This window comes from Gadus macrocephalus, chromosome 1 (assembly GCF_031168955.1).
Source record: "Gadus macrocephalus chromosome 1, ASM3116895v1".
Taxonomy (NCBI): domain Eukaryota; kingdom Metazoa; phylum Chordata; class Actinopteri; order Gadiformes; family Gadidae; genus Gadus; species Gadus macrocephalus.
Window position 1 is genome coordinate 1,713,905 of NC_082382.1, and position 12,567 is coordinate 1,726,471.

At 42.6% G+C, this 12,567-nt stretch overlaps 10 non-coding genes across 10 annotated transcripts; all 10 read right to left on the reverse strand.

Moving 5' to 3' along the window:
* Nucleotides 1–2: 2 nt before the first annotated feature.
* Nucleotides 3–84, reverse strand: trnas-cga (transfer RNA serine (anticodon CGA)). Its single transcript has one exon. It is a non-coding gene; the product is annotated as a tRNA-Ser (tRNA).
* Nucleotides 85–404: 320 nt separating this feature from the next.
* Nucleotides 405–486, reverse strand: trnas-uga (transfer RNA serine (anticodon UGA)). Its single transcript has one exon. It is a non-coding gene; the product is annotated as a tRNA-Ser (tRNA).
* A 650-nt stretch (nucleotides 487–1,136) lies between these two features.
* Nucleotides 1,137–1,218, reverse strand: trnas-uga (transfer RNA serine (anticodon UGA)). Its single transcript has one exon. It is a non-coding gene; the product is annotated as a tRNA-Ser (tRNA).
* Nucleotides 1,219–2,685: 1,467 nt separating this feature from the next.
* trnas-uga (transfer RNA serine (anticodon UGA)) lies at nucleotides 2,686–2,767 on the reverse strand. Its single transcript has one exon. It is a non-coding gene; the product is annotated as a tRNA-Ser (tRNA).
* Nucleotides 2,768–3,417: 650 nt separating this feature from the next.
* Nucleotides 3,418–3,499, reverse strand: trnas-uga (transfer RNA serine (anticodon UGA)). Its single transcript has one exon. It is a non-coding gene; the product is annotated as a tRNA-Ser (tRNA).
* A 1,065-nt stretch (nucleotides 3,500–4,564) lies between these two features.
* On the reverse strand, nucleotides 4,565–4,646 carry trnas-cga (transfer RNA serine (anticodon CGA)). Its single transcript has one exon. It is a non-coding gene; the product is annotated as a tRNA-Ser (tRNA).
* Nucleotides 4,647–4,966: 320 nt separating this feature from the next.
* trnas-uga (transfer RNA serine (anticodon UGA)) lies at nucleotides 4,967–5,048 on the reverse strand. The gene has a single exon. It is a non-coding gene; the product is annotated as a tRNA-Ser (tRNA).
* Nucleotides 5,049–6,832: 1,784 nt separating this feature from the next.
* trnas-uga (transfer RNA serine (anticodon UGA)) lies at nucleotides 6,833–6,914 on the reverse strand. Its single transcript has one exon. It is a non-coding gene; the product is annotated as a tRNA-Ser (tRNA).
* Nucleotides 6,915–7,564: 650 nt separating this feature from the next.
* trnas-cga (transfer RNA serine (anticodon CGA)) lies at nucleotides 7,565–7,646 on the reverse strand. The gene has a single exon. It is a non-coding gene; the product is annotated as a tRNA-Ser (tRNA).
* A 1,065-nt stretch (nucleotides 7,647–8,711) lies between these two features.
* On the reverse strand, nucleotides 8,712–8,793 carry trnas-uga (transfer RNA serine (anticodon UGA)). The gene has a single exon. It is a non-coding gene; the product is annotated as a tRNA-Ser (tRNA).
* Between the last annotated feature and the right edge of the window lie 3,774 nt (nucleotides 8,794–12,567).

Below are 12,567 nucleotides of genomic sequence, written 5' to 3' on the forward strand. Positions count from 1 at the left end.
TTCGCTGTGAGCAGGATTTGAACCTGCGCGGGGAAACCCCATTGGATTTCGAGTCCAACGCCTTAACCTCTCGGCCATCACAGCGGCAATTTATGAATACCGATGGGAAATTTGAAAAAACGTCCCAGATGACAAGCGTTGAAAATATAGAAGTTCTTGAACGCAGAATAAAACATCAGTTCAAACATCTTCATAGCGGTATATCAAATTGAAAGCACAAATTAATTATCATCCGTTCTTTCCTTGACCTAATTAAATGAAATTTAGAGTTGACAGCTGAGTGCAAGACATGACTATTTTCAGCGATAACAGCATTGGATTTCGACTTCATCTTCTTACCCACCTAGTTTGGGCAGATGTCATGTCAAGACACTCAAAACTCCACACACAATATTAACATACAACGCTGTGAGCAGGATTTGAACCTACGCGGGTAACACCCATTGGATTTCAAGTCCAACGCCTTAACCACTCGGCCATCACAGCTCAATTGACATGTACCCAAATGGCAATTTATTCAAAAAGAGTCCCAGGGGACCTAGGATAGATTAAAGTGGCCCTTGTTACACATTGAAACATCTGTTTCCAGTTTCAAACTTCATTTTTGTTTGTCAAATTGACAAGACAAATTTTCCATAACCGGAATAGTTTCTAATAAGATGCCCCAGGTAGAATTTGCGCCGGCCCGGATCGAAACCGTTGGATTTTGGATGTAAATTCACTACCCCTCTCTCATCATAAGACCTTAATGAATGAAACAAAGGGAACATCTGTTGTTCAAGTTGGAATGGCCTTTAAGAATCGCTAGGGCTTGTCGATTGGTTGATCTAGTCAAAAATCTCAGCAGACAGGTATATGTGAAGTATTTGAGCTTTCGCTATTCCCACTGAGCTTTCGAGTCTAATGCCTTAAACACTTCTTCATAACAGATTCATATTTTTGGTGTAAACCCGGATTTTATTGGCAAAAGTTTCCCAATTACATGCAGTGAACAAAGACGGTCCTCCATACCCAGTATAGCAAGTGTTTTAACAATCTTCATCGCGGAGGTTCACAAGTAAAGGAATGAATCCACAACTTTAAATTTCTCCTTTGAGATAATCAAATGAGGATTGAATGGTTCCATTGAATAGATTCGCTGTGAGCAGGATTCGAACCTGCGCGGGGAAACCCCATTGGTTTTCAAGTCCAACGCCTTAACCTCTCGGCCATCACAGCGTCAATACATATACAACAATAGGAAATTTGAAAAATCGTCGCAGATTTCAAGCGTTGAAAATATAGAAGTTCTCAAACGCAGAATAAAACATCAGTTCAAACATCTTCATAGAGGTATATCCACGTGAAACCACAAATTCATTATCATCCTTTATTTCCTTGACCTATATAAATGACAATTTTTTGATTGATTTAGAGTTAATAGCTGTGAGCAAGATAAGAACATTTTCGGTGATAACAGCATCGGATTTTGACTACATCTTCTTACCCACCTAGTTTGGGCAGATGTCATGTCAAGAAACTCAAAACTCAACACGGAATATTAACATACAACGCTGTGAGCAGGATTTTAACCTGCGCGGGTATTACCCATTGAAATTCAAGTCCAACACCTTAACCACTCGGCCATCACAGCTCATTTGACATGTACCCAAATGGCAATTTATTCAAAAAGAGACCCAAGGGACCTAGGATAGATTAAAGTGGCCCTTGTTACACATTGAAACATCTGTTTCCAGCTTCAAACTTCATTTTTGTTTATCAAATTTACAAGACAAATTTTCCATAACCGGATTAGTTTCTAATAAGATGCCCCTGGTAGAATTTGCGCCGGCCCGGATCGAAACCGTTGGATTTTGGATGTAAATTCATTACCCCTCTCTCATCATAAGACCTTTATGAATGAAACAAAGGGAACATCTGTCGGTCAAGTTGGAATGGCCTTTAAGAATCGCTAGGGCTTGTCGATTGGTTGATCTAGTCAAAAATCTCAGCAGACAGGTATATGTGAAGTATTTGAGCTTTCCCTATTCCCACTGAGCTTTCGAGTCTAATGCCTTAAACACTGCTTCATAACAGATTCATATTTTTGGTGTAAACCCGGATTTTATTGGCAAAAGTTTCCCAATTCCATGCAGTGAACAAAGACGGTCCTCCATACCCAGTATAACAAGTGTTTTAACAATCATCATAGCGGAGGTTCAAAAGTAAAGGAATGAATCCACAACTTTAAATTACTCCTTTGAGATAATCAAATGAGGACGGAATGGTTCCATTGAAATGTTTCGCTGTCTGCAGGATTTGAACCTGCGCGGGGAAACCCCATTGGATTTCGAGTCCAACGCCTTAACCTCTCGGCCATCACAGCGGCAATTTATGAATACCGATGGGAAATTTGAAAAAACGTCCCAGATGACAAGCGTTGAAAATATAGAAGTTCTTGAACGCAGAATAAAACATCAGTTCAAACATCTTCATAGCGGTATATCAAATTGAAAGCACAAATTAATTATCATCCGTTCTTTCCTTGACCCAATTAAATGAAATTTAGAGTTGACAGCTGAGTGCAAGACATGACTATTTTCAGCGATAACAGCATTGGATTTCGACTTCATCTTCTTACCCACCTAGTTTGGGCAGATGTCATGTCAAGACACTCAAAACTCCACACACAATATTAACATACAACGCTGTGAGCAGGATTTGAACCTATGCGGGTAACACCCATTGGATTTCAAGTCCAACGCCTTAACCACTCGGCCATCACAGCTCAATTGACATGTACCAAAATGGCAATTTATTCAAAAAGAGTCCCAGGGGACCTAGGATAGATTAAAGTGGCCCTTGTTACACATTGAAACATCTGTTTCCAGTTTCAAACTTCATTTTTGTTTGTCAAATTGACAAGACAAATTTTCCATAACCGGAATAGTTTCTAATAAGATGCCCCAGGTAGAATTTGCGCCGGCCCGGATCGAAACCGTTGGATTTTGGATGTAAATTCACTACCCCTCTCTCATCATAAGACCTTAATGAATGAAACAAAGGGAACATCTGTTGTTCAAGTTGGAATGGCCTTTAAGAATCGCTAGGGCTTGTCGATTGGTTGATCTAGTCAAAAATCTCAGCAGACAGGTATATGTGAAGTATTTGAGCTTTCGCTATTCCCACTGAGCTTTCGAGTCTAATGCCTTAAACACTGCTTCATAACAGATTCATATTTTTGGTGTAAACCCGGATTTTATTGGCAAAAGTTTCCCAATTACATGCAGTGAACAAAGACGGTCCTCCATACCCAGTATAGCAAGTGTTTTAACAATCTTCATCGCGGAGGTTCACAAGTAAAGGAATGAATCCACAACTTTAAATTTCTCCTTTGAGATAATCAAATGAGGATTGAATGGTTCCATTGAAAAGATTCGCTGTGAGCAGGATTCGAACCTGCGCGGGGAAACCCCATTGGTTTTCAAGTCCAACGCCTTAACCTCTCGGCCATCACAGCGGCAATTTATGAATACCGATGGGATATTTGAAAAATCGTCGCAGATTTCAAGCGTTGAAAATATAGAAGTTCTCAAACGCAGAATAAAACATCAGTTCAAACATCTTCATAGAGGTATATCCACGTGAAACCACAAATTCATTATCATCCTTTATTTCCTTGACCTATATAAATGACAATTTTTTGATTGATTTAGAGTTAATAGCTGTGAGCAAGATAAGAACATTTTCGGTGATAACAGCATCGGATTTTGACTACATCTTCTTACCCACCTAGTTTGGGCAGATGTCATGTCAAGAAACTCAAAACTCAACACGGAATATTAACATACAACGCTGTGAGCAGGATTTTAACCTGCGCGGGTATTACCCATTGAAATTCAAGTCCAACGCCTTAACCACTCGGCCATCACAGCTCATTTGACATGTACCCAAATGGCAATTTATTCAAAAAGAGACCCAAGGGACCTAGGATAGATTAAAGTGGCCCTTGTTACACATTGAAACATCTGTTTCCAGCTTCAAACTTCATTTTTGTTTATCAAATTTACAAGACAAATTTTCCATAACCGGATTAGTTTCTAATAAGATGCCCCTGGTAGAATTTGCGCCGGCCCGGATCGAAACCGTTGGATTTTGGATGTAAATTCATTACCCCTCTCTCATCATAAGACCTTTATGAATGAAACAAAGGGAACATCTGTCGGTCAAGTTGGAATGGCCTTTAAGAATCGCTAGGGCTTGTCGATTGGTTGATCTAGTCAAAAATCTCAGCAGACAGGTATATGTGAAGTATTTGAGCTTTCCCTATTCCCACTGAGCTTTCGAGTCTAATGCCTTAAACACTGCTTCATAACAGATTCATATTTTTGGTGTAAACCCGGATTTTATTGGCAAAAGTTTCCCAATTCCATGCAGTGAACAAAGACGGTCCTCCATACCCAGTATAACAAGTGTTTTAACAATCATCATAGCGGAGGTTCAAAAGTAAAGGAATGAATCCACAACTTTAAATTACTCCTTTGAGATAATCAAATGAGGACGGAATGGTTCCATTGAAATGTTTCGCTGTGAGCAGGATTTGAACCTGCGCGGGGAAACCCCATTGGATTTCGAGTCCAACGCCTTAACCTCTCGGCCATCACAGCGGCAATTTATGAATACCGATGGGAAATTTGAAAAAACGTCCCAGATGACAAGCGTTGAAAATATAGAAGTTCTTGAACGCAGAATAAAACATCAGTTCAAACATCTTCATAGCGGTATATCAAATTGAAAGCACAAATTAATTATCATCCGTTCTTTCCTTGACCTAATTAAATGAAATTTAGAGTTGACAGCTGAGTGCAAGACATGACTATTTTCAGCGATAACAGCATTGGATTTCGACTTCATCTTCTTACCCACCTAGTTTGGGCAGATGTCATGTCAAGACACTCAAAACTCCACACACAATATTAACATACAACGCTGTGAGCAGGATTTGAACCTACGCGGGTAACACCCATTGGATTTCAAGTCCAACGCCTTAACCACTCGGCCATCACAGCTCAATTGACATGTACCCAAATGGCAATTTATTCAAAAAGAGTCCCAGGGGACCTAGGATAGATTAAAGTGGCCCTTGTTACACATTGAAACATCTGTTTCCAGTTTCAAACTTCATTTTTGTTTGTCAAATTGACAAGACAAATTTTCCATAACCGGAATAGTTTCTAATAAGATGCCCCAGGTAGAATTTGCGCCGGCCCGGATCGAAACCGTTGGATTTTGGATGTAAATTCACTACCCCTCTCTCATCATAAGACCTTAATGAATGAAACAAAGGGAACATCTGTTGTTCAAGTTGGAATGGCCTTTAAGAATCGCTAGGGCTTGTCGATTGGTTGATCTAGTCAAAAATCTCAGCAGACAGGTATATGTGAAGTATTTGAGCTTTCGCTATTCCCACTGAGCTTTCGAGTCTAATGCCTTAAACACTGCTTCATAACAGATTCATATTTTTGGTGTAAACCCGGATTTTATTGGCAAAAGTTTCCCAATTACATGCAGTGAACAAAGACGGTCCTCCATACCCAGTATAGCAAGTGTTTTAACAATCTTCATCGCGGAGGTTCACAAGTAAAGGAATGAATCCACAACTTTAAATTTCTCCTTTGAGATAATCAAATGAGGATTGAATGGTTCCATTGAAAAGATTCACTGTGAGCAGGATTCGAACCTTCGCGGGGAAACCCCATTGGTTTTCAAGTCCAACGCCTTAACCACTCGGCCATCACAGCTCATTTGACATGTACCCAAATGGCAATTTATTCAAAAAGAGACCCAAGGGACCTAGGATAGATTAAAGTGGCCCTTGTTACACATTGAAACATCTGTTTCCAGCTTCAAACTTCATTTTTGTTTATCAAATTTACAAGACAAATTTTCCATAACCGGATTAGTTTCTAATAAGATGCCCCTGGTAGAATTTGCGCCGGCCCGGATCGAAACCGTTGGATTTTGGATGTAAATTCATTACCCCTCTCTCATCATAAGACCTTTATGAATGAAACAAAGGGAACATCTGTCGGTCAAGTTGGAATGGCCTTTAAGAATCGCTAGGGCTTGTCGATTGGTTGATCTAGTCAAAAATCTCAGCAGACAGGTATATGTGAAGTATTTGAGCTTTCCCTATTCCCACTGAGCTTTCGAGTCTAATGCCTTAAACACTGCTTCATAACAGATTCATATTTTTGGTGTAAACCCGGATTTTATTGGCAAAAGTTTCCCAATTCCATGCAGTGAACAAAGACGGTCCTCCATACCCAGTATAACAAGTGTTTTAACAATCATCATGGCGGAGGTTCAAAAGTAAGGGAATGAATCCACAACTTTAAATTACTCCTTTGAGATAATCAAATGAGGACGGAATGGTTCCATTGAAATGTTTCGCTGTGAGCAGGATTTGAACCTGCGCGGGGATACCCCATTGGATTTCGAGTCCAACGCCATAACCTCTCGGCCATCACAGCGGCAATTTATGAATACCGATGGGAAATTTGAAAAAACGTCCCAGATGACAAGCGTTGAAAATATAGAAGTTCTTGAACACAGAATAAAACATCAGTTCAAACATCTTCATAGAGGTATATCAAATTGAAACCACAAATTAATTATCATCCGTTCTTTCCTTGACCTAATTAAATGAAATTTAGAGTTGACAGCTGAGTGCAAGACATGACCATTTTCAGCGATAACAGCATTGGATTTCGACTTCATCTTCTTACCCACCTAGTTTGGGCAGATGTCATGTCAAGACACTCAAAACTCCACACACAATATTAACATACAACGCTGTGAGCAGGATTTGAACCTACGCGGGTAACACCCATTGGATTTCAAGTCCAACGCCTTAACCACTCGGCCATCACAGCTCAATTGACATGTACCCAAATGGCAATTTATTCAAAAAGAGTCCCAGGGGACCTAGGATAGATTAAAGTGGCCCTTGTTACACATTGAAACATCTGTTTCCAGTTTCAAACTTCATTTTTGTTTGTCAAATTGACAAGACAAATTTTCCATAACCGGATTAGTTTCTAATAAGATGCCCCAGGTAGAATTTGCGCCGGCCCGGATCGAAACCGTTGGATTTTGGATGTAAATTCACTACCCCTCTCTCATCATAAGACCTTAATGAATGAAACGAAGGGAACATCTGTTGGTCAAGTTGGAATGGCCTTTAAGAATCGCTAGGGCTTGTCGATTGGTTGATCTAGACAAAAATCTCAGCAGACAGGTATATGTGAAGTATTTGAGCTTTCGCTATTCCCACTGAGCTTTCGAGTCTAATGCCTTAAACACTGCTTCATAACAGATTCATAATTTTGGTGTAAACCCGGATTTTATTGGCAAAAGTTTCCCAATTCCATGCAGTGAACAAAGACGGTCCTCCATACCCAGTATAACAAGTGTTTTAACAATCATCATAGCGGAGGTTCAAAAGTAAAGGAATGAATCCACAACTTTAAATTACTCCTTTGAGATAATCAAATGAGGACGGAATGGTTCCATTGAAATGTGTCGCTATGAGCAGGATTTGAACCTGCGCGGGGAAACCCCATTGGATTTCGAGTCCAACGCCTTAACCTCTCGGCCATCACAGCGGCAATTTATGAATACCGATGGGAAATTTGAAAAAACGTCCCAGATGACAAGCGTTGAAAATATAGAAGTTCTTGAACACAGAATAAAACATCAGTTCAAACATCTTCATAGAGGTATATCCACGTGAAACCACAAATTCATTATCATCCTTTATTTCCTTGACCTATATAAATGACAATTTTTTGATTGATTTAGAGTTAATAGCTGTGAGCAAGATAAGAACATTTTCGGTGATAACAGCATCGGATTTTGACTACATCTTCTTACCCACCTAGTTTGGGCAGATGTCATGTCAAGAAACTCAAAACTCAACACGGAATATTAACATACAACGCTGTGTGCAGGATTTTAACCTGCGCGGGTATTACCCATTGAAATTCAAGTCCAACGCCTTAACCACTCGGCCATCACAGCTCATTTGACATGTACCCAAATGGCAATTTATTCAAAAAGAGACCCAAGGGACCTAGGATAGATTAAAGTGGCCCTTGTTACACATTGAAACATCTGTTTCCAGCTTCAAACTTCATTTTTGTTTATCAAATTTACAAGACAAATTTTCCATAACCGGATTAGTTTCTAATAAGATGCCCCTGGTAGAATTTGCGCCGGCCCGGATCGAAACCGTTGGATTTTGGATGTAAATTCATTACCCCTCTCTCATCATAAGACCTTTATGAATGAAACAAAGGGAACATCTGTCGGTCAAGTTGGAATGGCCTTTAAGAATCGCTAGGGCTTGTCGATTGGTTGATCTAGTCAAAAATCTCAGCAGACAGGTATATGTGAAGTATTTGAGCTTTCCCTATTCCCACTGAGCTTTCGAGTCTAATGCCTTAAACACTGCTTCATAACAGATTCATATTTTTGGTGTAAACCCGGATTTTATTGGCAAAAGTTTCCCAATTACATGCAGTGAACAAAGACGGTCCTCCATACCCAGTATAGCAAGTGTTTTAACAATCTTCATCGCGGAGGTTCACAAGTAAAGGAATGAATCCACAACTTTAAATTTCTCCTTTGAGATAATCAAATGAGGATTGAATGGTTCCATTGAAAAGATTCGCTGTGAGCAGGATTCGAACCTGCGCGGGGAAACCCCATTGGATTTCAAGTCCAACGCCTTAACCTCTCGGCCATCACAGCGTCAATACAAATACAACAATAGGAAATTTGAAAAATCGTCGCAGATTTCAAGCGTTGAAAATATAGAAGTTCTCAAACGCAGAATAAAACATCAGTTCAAACATCTTCATAGAGGTATATCCACGTGAAACCACAAATTCATTATCATCCTTTATTTCCTTGACCTATATAAATGACAATTTTTTGATTGATTTAGAGTTAATAGCTGTGAGCAAGATAAGAACATTTTCGGTGATAACAGCATCGGATTTTGACTACATCTTCTTACCCACCTAGTTTGGGCAGATGTCATGTCAAGAAACTCAAAACTCAACACGGAATATTAACATACAACGCTGTGAGCAGGATTTTAACCTGCGCGGGTATTACCCATTGAAATTCAAGTCCAACGCCTTAACCACTCGGCCATCACAGCTCATTTGACATGTACCCAAATGGCAATTTATTCAAAAAGAGACCCAAGGGACCTAGGATAGATTAAAGTGGCCCTTGTTACACATTGAAACATCTGTTTCCAGCTTCAAACTTCATTTTTGTTTATCAAATTTACAAGACAAATTTTCCATAACCGGATTAGTTTCTAATAAGATGCCCCTGGTAGAATTTGCGCCGGCCCGGATCGAAACCGTTGGATTTTGGATGTAAATTCATTACCCCTCTCTCATCATAAGACCTTTATGAATGAAACAAAGGGAACATCTGTCGGTCAAGTTGGAATGGCCTTTAAGAATCGCTAGGGCTTGTCGATTGGTTGATCTAGTCAAAAATCTCAGCAGACAGGTATATGTGAAGTATTTGAGCTTTCCCTATTCCCACTGAGCTTTCGAGTCTAATGCCTTAAACACTGCTTCATAACAGATTCATAATTTTGGTGTAAACCCGGATTTTATTGGCAAAAGTTTCCCAATTCCATGCAGTGAACAAAGACGGTCCTCCATACCCAGTATAACAAGTGTTTTAACAATCATCATGGCGGAGGTTCAAAAGTAAGGGAATGAATCCACAACTTTAAATTACTCCTTTGAGATAATCAAATGAGGACGGAATGGTTCCATTGAAATGTTTCGCTGTGAGCAGGATTCGAACCTGCGCGGGGAAACCCCATTGGATTTCAACTCCAACGCCTTAACCTCTCGGCCATCACATCACCAACAGATGTAAACCAATGGGAAATTTTGATAACCGTCCCAGATGACAAACGTTGAAAATATAGATATATAAGTTCTTAAACACACAATAAAAGATCAGTTCTAACATCTTCATAGAGGTTTATCAAATTGAAACCACAAATTCATTATCATCCTCTCTTTCCTTGTCCTAATTAAATGAGCACTCTTTGATTGATTTAGAGTTGACAGCTGTGTGCAAGACGTGACCATTTTCGGCGATAACAGCATTGGATTTTGACTTCATCTTCTTACCCTCCTAGCTTGGGCAGATGTCATGTCAAGAAACTCAACACTCAACACGGAATATTAACATACAACGCTCTGAGCAGGATTCGAACAGGATTCGAACCTACACGGGTAATACAGTTTGGATTTCGAGCCCAACGCCTTAACCTCATCGGCCATCACAGCACCATCAGATGTGAACCAATGGGAAATTTTCCAAACTGTCCCAGATGACCAACGTTGTTCTTAAACACACAATAAAAGATCAGTTCTAACATCTTCATAGAGGTTTATCAAATTGAAACCACAAATTCATTATCATCCTCTCTTTCCTTGTCCTAATTAAATGAGCACTCTTTGATTGATTTAGAGTTGACAGCTGTGACCAAGATTTGAAAATTTTCGGCGATAACAGCGTTGCATTTTGACTACATCTTCTTACCCACTTAGCTTGGGCAGATCTCCTCATGTCAAGAAACTGAAAACTCAACATCGAATATTAACATACAGCGCTGTGAGCAGGTGTTCTATTTCATGTAGGCTTCGCCTTATGGGCTTGTCCCGTGCGCGCGTTTGTGCGCGCTGAAAATTCAAACTATGCACCTATCAGCGTGGGCGACAATGATTCAATGAGTCATATGGCTCTCCCACACTGCGGTGCCAGACTGGTCCAGGGTCCACTAGCGCCGGATGGCCTTTTTGGTCCCCGGTTCTCCAAGGTTCTCGCGCACCAGCAGTCTGTCCGTGAGAATCGTTCCCGGTTCGGGGCGATTCTCACGGGCTCCTCCACCAGCAGGCCGGGAGGAAGCGGGGTCCAGGCCGGTCCCAGCGTTCCAGGGGACCGCCTCCGACTCCAGCCCCGGTGCCGCAGCAGCAGCAGCCGCAGCCTCCGCCACCGCAGACGGGTAGAGCAGCGCCACGGACCGGGAAGTTCCGGAAGCTGGCGCCGACTTTTTTCTTCCCAAATAATAATAAAGAAAAAAGTAAAGACCGTTCGGCCGAACGGCAGTACATGGTACCTAAAGAGCGATATTCCTTAGGCCACCTGCGTCCTACGCTTGTGGTGCGTTCCCCCATGTTGCCTCTTTCCCCCCCTCAGCCCGGTGGCTGTAGGGTGGCGGTCGGACGACGTGTTCACATGGCCTCTGGTTCACCTGCTTCTAAGAAGCGGCGTCCCTTGGAGCCTCGTGGACGGATCAGAGACTCGGGTTATTCCTTGACGGTCTTCCTCAGCTGTCGGCTCGCCCTCTCTCTGACCGCTATGCCTTTTGGCAAGAGCGGTGCGTTCTGCCATCGTGGTTGGACACCACGTTGAGATGGGGCCATCCCATACAGTTCAAGCGTCGTCCCCCACCCTTTATGGGGTTGGTGGAGACCACGCTACGGGACCCGGCTGCGAGCACGGCTCTGGCAGCAGAGGTGGCACGTCTCTTGGTAAAGGGGGCCATCACTGTCGTTCCCCCCCACGAGTCTCACCTAGGGTTTTATTCCCGCTACTTCCTGGTTTCCAAGAAGTCAGGGGAAAAGAGACCTATTCTGGATCTTCGCGTGTTCAGCAGATTCGTTGCCACGAGGAAGTTCAGAATGCTCACTGTCGGAGCGTCCCTGACGTTGTCAGGCGTCAGGGAAAGAGGATTCTCTTCTACCTAGACGACCTGCTTATTCTGAGCAACTCAGAAGAGACCGCGAGAAGGCACACCATGTTGGTGATAAACCATCTCTCCTTCCTGGGTTTTGCCATCAACTGGGAGAAGAGCTCCCCGCTCCCCAGCCGGCAGACAGTCTACTTGGGGCTTTGCCTAGACTCAGCCACCATGACTGCGATGCTTTCGCCTCCTCGGCGAGACGCCATCCTGTCGGCGCTCTCCCGTTTTCGCGTTCGCAAAAACGTGACCGCACTGTCCACCATGCGCCTGTTAGGGCTGATGGCAGCTGCCCACCATGTGGTCCCCCTGGGTCTGCTTTTTATGCGCAGACTCCAGCGGTGGTTTGCTCGCCAACGGTTAGACCCCAGGCGACACAAGCTCAGGGTGCTCCTCGTTCCCCGTTCGGTGTCGCCAGACCTGGAATATTGGAAAAGACCCTCCGCCCTTCTCAGGGGTGTTTCCCTGGGCAGGGTGGCGTCCTACGTAGTGGTCTTCACGGACGCCTCGTTGACGGGTTGGGGAGGAACGTGCCTCTCTCACTCGGTCGGAGACGAGTGGCGCACGCCCCCTACAGCACACATAAATGTGTTGGAGCTCGACGCTGTGGGGAGTCCGCTCCCCTGCTCTCCACCGAAAGGCGGTCGAGCTCTGGCTTTGGGCTCATCAGTATCTCCTCAGTCTGAGAGCCCTGCATATCGCGGGCACTCAGAACTTTGGGGCGGACCTCATGTCTC